This window comes from Eumetopias jubatus, unplaced genomic scaffold (genome assembly GCF_037043125.1).
Source record: "Eumetopias jubatus isolate StellerSeaLion01/CBP00866 unplaced genomic scaffold, mEumJub1_p1.0 scaffold_3, whole genome shotgun sequence".
NCBI lineage: Eukaryota > Metazoa > Chordata > Mammalia > Carnivora > Otariidae > Eumetopias > Eumetopias jubatus.
Window position 1 is genome coordinate 80,862,065 of NW_028274809.1, and position 10,154 is coordinate 80,872,218.

General features: G+C 45.5%; 1 pseudogene; it reads left to right on the forward strand.

The window, feature by feature from the left end:
* The first annotated feature begins 8,964 nt into the window (after positions 1-8,964).
* LOC114202576 (ADP/ATP translocase 2 pseudogene) lies at positions 8,965-9,859 on the forward strand (annotated as a pseudogene).
* The last annotated feature ends 295 nt before the right edge of the window (positions 9,860-10,154 follow it).

Sequence of the window (10,154 nt, forward strand, 5' to 3'; positions counted from 1 at the left end):
AGAAGACTTGCTGGATGGTGGTGTGTGCTTCCATCAGGAGGCACATCTTGTCTGGTTGTCTTTCTTTTTGCGATGTTAATAGCTAACAATCCTCCTACATCCAAAATTATGATATTCAAAATCTACTTTTCGGGGCGCCTGGGTGGCTCAGTTGGTTAAGCGACTGCCTTCGGCTCAGGTCATGATTCTGGAGTCCCGGGATCGAGTCCCGCATCGGGCTCCCTGCTCAGCGGGGAGTCTGCTTCTCCCTCTGACCCTCTTCCCTCTCGTGCTCTCTAGCTCTCATTCTCTCTCTCTCTCAAATAAATAAATAAAATCTTTAAAAAAAATCTACTTTTCTTTCTTCATTTATTAGCTGGGATGCTTCTGTAAAATAAACGTCTCCTTGTGTATTAATGCTTTACCAGATGGTACCATTAGTAAAGAGAAAGCAAGCTCCATGCTTAATTCTTTCCTTTTATTTGCAGCTTTCAGAATAATGCTTCGGTTCCCCAGCATCTTCCAATGGTGACCAATTAGATTTACTTTTGTTGCCATTGCTGGCTTAATATTATTACACACTCATGTGTTTGTGCGTTTGATATACTTCCGTTCACTGCAATCATCATCCTCAGCGATGTTCATACTGTCCCCTCTTCAGCCAGTTGAAACCTCTTCACGTCTGCTCCTGAGCACTGGCTGGATTAAGACATCACACCACAACATCACATTCGGGGGTTAGTCTCTGGTAAACATACAAGTTGAAAACCCACTCAGAATGGTTTTACTCTGTCATAAGATTTTATGTGTATAAATCGTGGAGAACGGAATGCTTCTCAACCTGGCAAGAGAACGACGTGAGTAGAGAGAGGATGATACTCCTCTGCAGAGGGCACACATCCTTGATGAATATTCCATGTAAATCTGCTGTCCACCTCCTTTTAGGTACCGACACTTCCTCCGATCCCGGCAAAAACAGCTGGTAGTGAACTTGGCAGCCGCACACTGAGTCATTCTCCAGGATCCGTTCTTTCACCCACCACTTAGAATCTCTGCTGAGAGATTTTATTATTTATTTTCCCCAAACCCTTTCTTACTGGATTCATCCAATTACAACAAAATGCACAGGTTTAATTGTGAGGTTCGGTTTTTACAAATGCACACACTGTGTATCTATCACCTCTAACAAGAAATGGAACATTTCTATCTCCAAGAAAGTTTTCAGGCCTCTTTTGAGTCGATCTTGTCCACCCTTTGTTTTCTGTCACTGTTTTGTTTGCTGCCACTGTAGATTAGATTTGTTCTGGACTTCACTTGAACGGAATCACACAGATACACTCTTCCGTGTCTGGCTTCTTTCTTACTATTTTTGAGGTTTATCTCTGCTGTGGTATTAGCGGTTCGTTCATTTCTAATGCTGAGTAACATACTCCAATTTGTTGATCTTTTCACCAATTGATGGGCATTTGGGTTGTTTCCAGTATTTGCCTATAAATGAAGTAACTGTAAACATTCATGTATAAGTCTTTTGTGGACATGTGTTCATTTCTTCTGGGCTGGGATTGTTTTGTATTGTAAATAGATGTTTAACTTTATGAGAAACTACCAAACAGATTTGCAAAAGAATCATACCATTTTATGCTCCTACCCACAATGTAGGAGCCTTCCAATTGATCCACATCCTCACCAACATTGGGTATTATCAATCTTTTGAATTCCAGCTACTGCAATGGATGTGAAGTGATCTCTTGGGGTGATTTTAATCTGCATTTCCCTAATGACTACATTAAACATATTTTTATGCATTTATGCATTTATTGGCCAATCTTTTATCTTCTTTTGTGAGATGTCTGTTGAAGTCTTTTGCTCTTTTGTTATTGGGTTCTTTATCTTTTTATCACAGATTTGTAGGCATCTTTCTATATTCTGGGTACGAGTCCTTCATCATTTATTTGCGTATTGCGAATATTTTCACCTAACCCTTGGCTTACCATTTCACTTCCTTAGATTTTGTTTTTAATTTTATTTCTCACTTCATTTCTACATTTCAGGATCTTCCGTCAGTTGCCAACCCGAGCTCAAAATAGAATATACCATTTATTCAGGATTTAGGGTAGACCTTTTACTGTGCTAAGCTCTCTATACCCATTGACTGCCCCTGCTACTCACCACAATCTGGGAAGTAAATAGCATCCACCGCATTGAGTCAGCAGGGAACCCAAAGTTGAGCAGCCTCCCAATATCACCCAGCCAGTAAGTGGCAGGCAGGCTTTAAGCAGGGGTGTTCAAGGCTGGCTGTGCCCTGAGTGCACACTGAGTGGAGGAGGGGTAAAAATGACTGACTGATGCCCTGGCCCCAATCTCAGGGATGCTGATTTCATTGGTCTGGGGAGGAGCTCAGGCATGGGTATTTTTTTAAAAGCTCCCCAAGCGCCTCTAGTGTTCAGAGCCTCTGATTCCAAACATGCCCTGTGTTCCCTGCTGCCACGCAGAGCTTGGCTCCTGAAGATTGGCCTGCCCACCAGTGCAAAAAGAGTTAAGTGACAGGGCTTCCCGGGGGCCATCTCTCCGCATCATTTAAGGGCTGTGCAAAGAGAAAGCACGCCTGGCTGAAGCAGTTCTCACTGTGCAGACTGGAGAGGATTTGGGTTTCAATTTAAGGAGCGCTTTAAAATCTGTTTTCTCCCCCATCCCCTCCTCCCCAGGAGGCAGCATATCCAGACATCAGCTCACAAAACCGGGTCCAATTTTGGAGGCTGCAGCAATCTGGGGAAACTTCCAAGGTGTCCTCATAGACAGGCAGTCACAAGTCGGAAATGACGAGTGCATAGGGGTTTCAGTGTTGCATGCAAATTGCCTCTCTCGCCGACAGTTTTCAACTTGCTGTCATTTAATGAGGCTTCCCGCTCTCCAAGGGAAGCTGGTACCAAGTGGGGGAGGATACGGCTTTTCTTTTCAGCATCCTACTTATGCTGCTATGGCTTTCGGAAGCTGAGCTGGGGTTCCTGAAAAGCCAACATCTTCGTTAAGTGGGAAAGGAGAGCGAGCCAGAAAGAGATAGGCTTCTCTAAAATAAGATCCATCTTGATTTTTCTCCCTGTGAGGTTTATAGCTCATAGCAACAAGCCCAGAAAATCCTTATTTGTTCTGGAATCAGAACCTCAGTGTCACTCAGCTGAGGGTGAACAAGAGGAGAAATTTAATGTAATACTTCTGTGGAGCTTTGAAAATTACCGTCATCACTTGGGTGTCAAAAACACACAGCGTGTGCAACACAATATTGGATATTTTTTCCTGGCCCACAAGCTTTCACAGAGAGAATATGTAAGACTTGCTGAAGGAAAACAAAATGATCCACCTCAGGACAAAATCTCTCCCCAGAGAGCTCAGGTGCCATATTCTGCAAAACGGGGACACCTAAGTTTCAGGAGTGGACACTAGGGCCACCACTTCAGGTGGTGGCTGATGCCTAAAGCACAAAATCGAGAGCAGTGGTTTTCAAAGTGTGGTTCCAGGGCCAAGGGCGTCGACATCGCCTGGGAACAACATGGTAGAAATGCAGATTCCTGGGTCCCATCCCAGACCTACTGTGCGGGAAACTCCGGGGCTGGAGCCCAGTGATCTGTGTTTTCCTGAGCCCTCCAGTGATTCTGACAGTCCTCATTTTGAGAAAAAGTGATCTAGCCTAAACTCTCAGGATTCATGCTTGGAAACTTGAGCCCCACTGAATTACAGGCAGGAGGCAGGTGAGAAAGGGCCTGCTTCACACCCTTGTCAGCATTTCCTCTCTGGGGTCAGTGGGAGGCGGGTCGAGTGGGTGAAGGTGAGAACTCCGCCCAGAAGCAGAAGCCGAGTGACTGAGGAGGCAAAGGAGTATCTTTTCTGCCTTCGTACTGCTGCCCCAGGCAGCTCAGGCCACCTTCCTGCAGCCAGCCTTTGTGGCAGAAGGATACATTCCAGTGCAATAACAAAGCAGCTCCACAAGTAGGACCCCACCTTCTGTTTCAGGGGCACAAGGTCTGCAAACATATCAGGAAGGACTCCGTGAAGGGTTGGAGTTAGGAAGGAGGGATGGTGGGAAGGAGGAACAGTTTTGCCAGTGCATAGAGAAAGGGGCTTCCTCCCGCCAACCCAGTGACGGCTGGATATCAGCCCTAATTGGTTGCTGTAGACAACCTGCCCAACCATACATGAGGGGCCTGCTCAGGAAATAGGAGCTTCACCAAGCAGGAACCTCATTCGCAGAACAGAGAAAAGTTAAGAAGGAGGATGCCAGGGTTGGGCAGGAGGTGGCTGAAAGGGAAGATGAGCCCAGGAATAGGGTGGTTTAGGGGTACCGGGGATTTGTTTAAAACGGAATGGTGAGACATGCAGACACGGAAATGACGGTCACGAAGGAAGAAGCTTGATGTACTCCAGGTTTGTTAGAAATGGGCAGCACGCCCCGCAGCGCAGGGTCCGCAGCCCGAAGCGCTGGGGTTGGTCAGGAGGCCGAGGGTGGAGGAAACATGAACCGGAGCCTTTTTTGTGGTTTCCACAAGAAGGAACAGGGAGGCCGGGTGAGCAGCCTTAGAATTGTCTAGTTAGAATCGTTTCAGCGGGCCCTGGGGCACTCCCCGGTTGTCTGGGCTGGCGGCAGGTGATCACGGCAGGTGGGTAGTGGCCCCAGGGTACGAGAGCCCCACACAGGCGGTCGGATGTGGACTCTGGATTGCTGGGACTGTCTGTGAAACGCATACTTACAAGTGAGTTAGTTGTCTGCTATCTTTGGGAATTGGGAGGGACAGTCCCTCCAGGGTCAAAGCAGAAGAATGCAGAAAAGGAAAGATGTGGTTAATACACAGGGATACTGAATTAAGAGCCCGAAAGCGTGCCTGCTGAATTGAGCTACCACTCGGTTTCCGACTGTCCACGCCTGCGCCGCCACTCACGGCAGCCCCGGCTACACGTGGCCGTTGCGCCCTTGAAATGGGACCGTTGCAACTTAAGAACTGCATTTTACATTTTTATTAAATTTTAATCAATATAAATATTAAGAACTGAAGCCGTATAAGATACCCTCCCATGAAACTTAGAGTGTAAAATGACTCAATTATTTTTATACTGGTTTCCTGTTAAAATTATAATATTTTGGATACTTCGGGTTAAGTTAAATATACTACTAAAATTCATTCCACCTGTGTCTTTTTACATTTTTTAAACGTGGCTACTAGGAAATTTAAAATTACGGATGTGGTTTGCATTGCATTTTTGTTAGACAGTGCTGGCCCCTGCACTTAACAGTGACTGGAAGCGAAGTCCTAAATAGCAGGAAGAGACTGGGCTGTCCTGAGAGGCAGGTGCTAACAAGGTAAACACGGAGCATGCCTTCCTCTTGTTGGAGGTTGCCGCTCTGCTTACCGGGGACTGGCATACGCTCATCGGGATCTAGGAGAGAGTGGTGGGGTAACCGGAGATGTTGACATGGCTGAAAAAAATTCATGCCCAGGTCATTTCTTGAGAGGGAGAAAATGACCTTAGAGCCTGCAGCCCAGCAACAGCCATAAGGCCCAGAAGCAATTTGTAATATTTCCCGGTGGCCGCAGTCCATGAGGGCTGCCAAAGTCCTCCCAAGACCCCCAGCTCCTCTTTCCTGCTCTGGACTGACCATTCCCTGGACGGCCAGGTCTGGTGGAGACAAGGAACAGCAAAGAAGGGCAAGTGGAGGGACGAGATGAAGGATTCCAAATGGCCTAGTGCCCCCTGTGCTGACTGCCGGCTCCCAAGCAGCCCTCTACCCTGGGTGTTCTTGTGTGGCTGCCAGCCCTGGGAGGTGTGTATGACTCACAGACATCCTCAAGGTTAGAATTTTCGGGCATTGTGGTTATAAATTAGTACAAGAAGTTTCCTGGCACTGGATGGATCCAGGAGCCTTGGCCCTGTGTCAGCTGCAGGAAAGCTCAGCAAATGGGGGAGGATGTTGGTTGGACGGTGGGGGATATAAAGGGCCAAGGCTCCCTGGGTCAAGGGCAGAGGCAAAGCTGCCACCAGGCTCACTAATGGGAACCCAGACGGTCTAGGCAGCAGGGGTGGGGCCATGCATAAAAGGGTAAACTGGCATAGCTCCAGAGGATGAGGTACCACAGCTGGTAGCCATCTGCACCCACACCTTTTTGTTAAGGGGAGAGGAGTACTGGTTTCCATGCATATGCCATCTGAAGTCCTGGGTCACATCCTCTAGTGAGCTGGGGGTGGGACCCCTTAGTGGAGGGCTCTCTTAAGATAGGAAAGAGAACACTCTACATGGTTCAGAAGGACTGTTTTGAAAAAGGGAACAGCTTTCTCTTCCCTTTGATGGAAGCAATCCAATTCATTCAGTCCAAAAAGTTATATTTTTGTGCCTAATATGTGCCAGGCACTGCTTACAAGGCACTTGAGGTCCCTCCCTGTCCTCAAGTAGCTTAGAAGCAGATGAGTTTACTGATTAAAGTGCAAGTGTTGTGGGGCACCTGGCTGGCTCAGTCCGTAGAGCATGTGACTCTTGATCTCAGGGTCATGAGTTCAAGCCTGATGTTGGGCTATAGAACTTACTTAAAAAAAAAAAAAATAGGGTTCCTTGCTGACTCAGTTAGAAAGAACATGCAACTCTTGATCTCATGGGTTGTGAGTTTGAGCCCCACATTGGCTATAGAGATTACTAAAAAAATAAAATAAACTTAGGAAGGAAGGAAGGAAAGAAGGGGCTCATCAGAGAAGTTCTCCTCAAGGAGTGTAAATGTTAGCAACCCAAGGAGGGGCTGAGGGCAGAAATTTTTCTAGCTGAGAAATTTGCACACACAAAGGCCTAGAGGCAAGAGAGAGCCTGGCCTGCCATCGATTCAACACATTCAGCTCTAATGTATGGGTTTATTAGCCACACTAGTGCCAAATATGTTTTGAGCACAATTGTACCATCTTGACCTGTCCTAGAGGTTACAAAGACATTAACATGCAATAGTCGTCATTCATTTGGTCACATAACATTCATGGGGCATCCACAGTGTATCAGGCATAGGATCTCATTGTTAGAAGGCAGCAAACAGCCAGAGAACCCAAGGGATGTTGGGACTGTCAGTGCAGAACAGGGTGGAGTTGGAGAGCTGTGGGAAGGACAGGGAATTGAGGGAGACGGTGTTCACTTCTGAAGTGAGTTTTTGGCCTTCCTACCTTGATAGCATGAAGTGGAAAGCAAAAGCCCTCTGGCACACAACCCCAAGAGTCTGAAGGAAGAGGAAAATCATAGTGCTTCTCCCTTCCTTGCTTCCTACATTTCACCATTTGTCATGGGCTGGAAGTTCTCCTTCAATATTGTTTCATGTCTTGACCCCATCTCCACTGCCAGCTCAGGGTCCCATTAATACCTGCCTAGACCAAAACCACAGCCTAAAACAAGGGCACTTATTAAAACACGAGGATCAGAAGAGACTGAAAAGTATAACCTGGCCCTAAAAACAGCTTGGTTAGTGTGAGGACTGGCCAGCATTGACAGGGCGAGTGTTCAGTGTGATGAGACATATGGTGTCTGCGGCATTTAGTGTGTGAGCTACACTGAAGGGACAGGGCATAGGTAACCACTTGGAGGCAAGTGCAGAGAGGAGCAAGAAGACCAAGTGAAGGTCAGGGTATCTGTTGATGTTATGGAAAAAATAAGAAATAGATTCATGGAGAGATCATGGTTTTCTAAGTAATTTACAATAGCAACAAAAACCATACCTAGTGGTAAGACTAACAACAAATATGCAAAGATTTATGTGGGTAAATTCCAGCCAATTTATCCAAGATTCAATACAATTCCAAGCAACTTGCTTACAGAGTTTTTCTTAGAACCTAAGAAACTGATTCTAAAATTCATATGGAAAGAAAAGTTGCAAGAATAACTAAGGTTACTTAGAAAATGTTATCTTAAATCTACGAAATACTAAAAAGTATTAAAAAACTATAATAATTAAAACAAAGGTGGGAATAGGGGTTAACGTTATACATTCCAGCAATGTTTAAATGATAAAACTAGCAAAAATGGGAGTTAAAGTGGAGAGTAAAATAAGCATAGTGACAGTCTCATGTGAAATAGCTGGGAACAAAGACGTCATTTATAATAATGTAAGCTTAAGTGTTTTTAGTATAAAAAGGTAAAAACAAAGAAATGTATTACTGATTAAACTGGGTGTTGCAGAAGAGAAGGTCAGCAGGGCAAGGATGACACAAGCTAATTAAATTGTTATTCCTAGTAGGGAACCAAAAAGAAAGAACTAAGGGTATTACATAAAGATATGCATGCAGAGGCACCTGGGTGGCTCAGCTGGTTAAGCGTCTGCTTTCGGCTCGGGTCATGATCCTGGGGTCGTGGGATCGAGCCCCTCATCGGGCTCCCTGCTCAGCGGAGAGCCTGCTTCTCCCTCTCCCTCTGCCTGCCTCTCTGCCTACTTGTGCTCTATCTCTATCTCTCTGTCAAATAAATAAATAAAATCTTTAAAAAAAAGAGATATGCATGCAAAGGGAACAAGATATGGAAGGCTTCCTAAACACAAAGAGAAACACAACAACAAAAATGAACAAAGAAAGCAGACCACGTAATGAAATGAACATATACACAAATATGCATACACACACATAATGTTCATACAAACATTAAACATAAAGTAATATAAAATAACTGAGACAAAACATCTCTCATATCAAAACATGGAAATGGGCTCAAATGACTATTAAAAGCAACACACAACTCTATGCCGTGGCAAGAGTTGTACCCAAAACAATGTGAATGATGAAGATTATATATAAAGAGGTGGGCAAAAGTATAGCTGCCACATGTCAGTGGGAATTGTGGAGGAGGCAGCTCCAAGGACCCAGGGCTCCACAGAGACATCAGAAAATCAAGCAAAAAATTTTAGAATCAACTTTGTTAACTCTGGAAAGCAAAGATTTACAGGATCCAAGTGAACCTTGTATCAAGAAAAAGGTAACCTCATGACGGATGTCGCTGTGTCCTTCGCCAAGGACTTCCTGGCGGGTGGAGTGGCCGCGGCCATCTCCAAGACGGCGGTAGCGCCCATCGAGCGGGTCAAGCTGCTGCTGCAGGTGCAGCATGCCAGCAAGCAAATCACCGCAGATAAGCAATACAAGGGCATTATAGACTGTGTGGTTCGCATCCCCAAGGAGCAGGGAGTCCTGTCCTTCTGGCACGGTAACCTGGACAATGTCATCAGATACTTCCCACCCAGGCTCTCAACTTCGCCTTCAAAGATAAATACAAGCAGATCTTCCTGTGTGGTGTGGACAAGAGAACCCAGTTTTGGCGCTACTTTGCTGGGAATCTGGCATCAGGTGGTGCCGCTGGGGCCACGTCCTTGTGTTTTGTGTATCGTCTTGATTTTGCCCATACCCGGCTAGCAGCCAATGTGGGCAAAGCTGGAGCTGAAAGGGAATTCAGAGTCCTCTGTGACTTCCTGGTTAAGAGCTACAAATCTGATGGGATTAAGGGCTTGTACCAAGGCTTTAATGTGTCTGTGCAGGGCATCATCATCTACCGAGCTGCCTACTTTGGTATCTATGACACCACAAAGGGGATGCTTCCAGATCCCAAGAATACTCACATCTTCATCAGCTAGATGATCACCCAATCCGTCACAGCAGTTGCCAGGTTGACGTCCTACCCGTTTGACACTGTTCACCCCTGAATGATGATGCAGTCAGGGCGCAAAGGAACTGACATCACGTGCACAGGCACAGTAGACTGCTGGAAGAAAGTCGCTCGTGATGAAGGAGACAAAGCGTTTTTCAAGGGGCGTGATCCAATGTTCTCAGAGGCATGGGTGGTGCTTTTGTGCTGGTCTTGTATGATGAAATCAAGAAGTTCACATAAGTTATTTCCTAGTCTTTCACCCCCCGCCCCTGTGAACAGGCATGTTGTATTATATAACATATCTTGAGCATTCTTGACAGACTGTTGGCTGTCTATTTATCAATGGTAACTATTCCACTGGTTGAAAATGGGAAGCAATAATATTCATCTGACCAGTTTTCTCTTAAAGCCATTTCCATGATGACGGACTCAATTATATTTTTTTATTTCAGTCACTCCTGATAAATTTGAAGAAATAAAAAATATCTGAAATAAAGAAAAAAAAGAAAAATGTAACCTCAAATTGGTAGAAAAG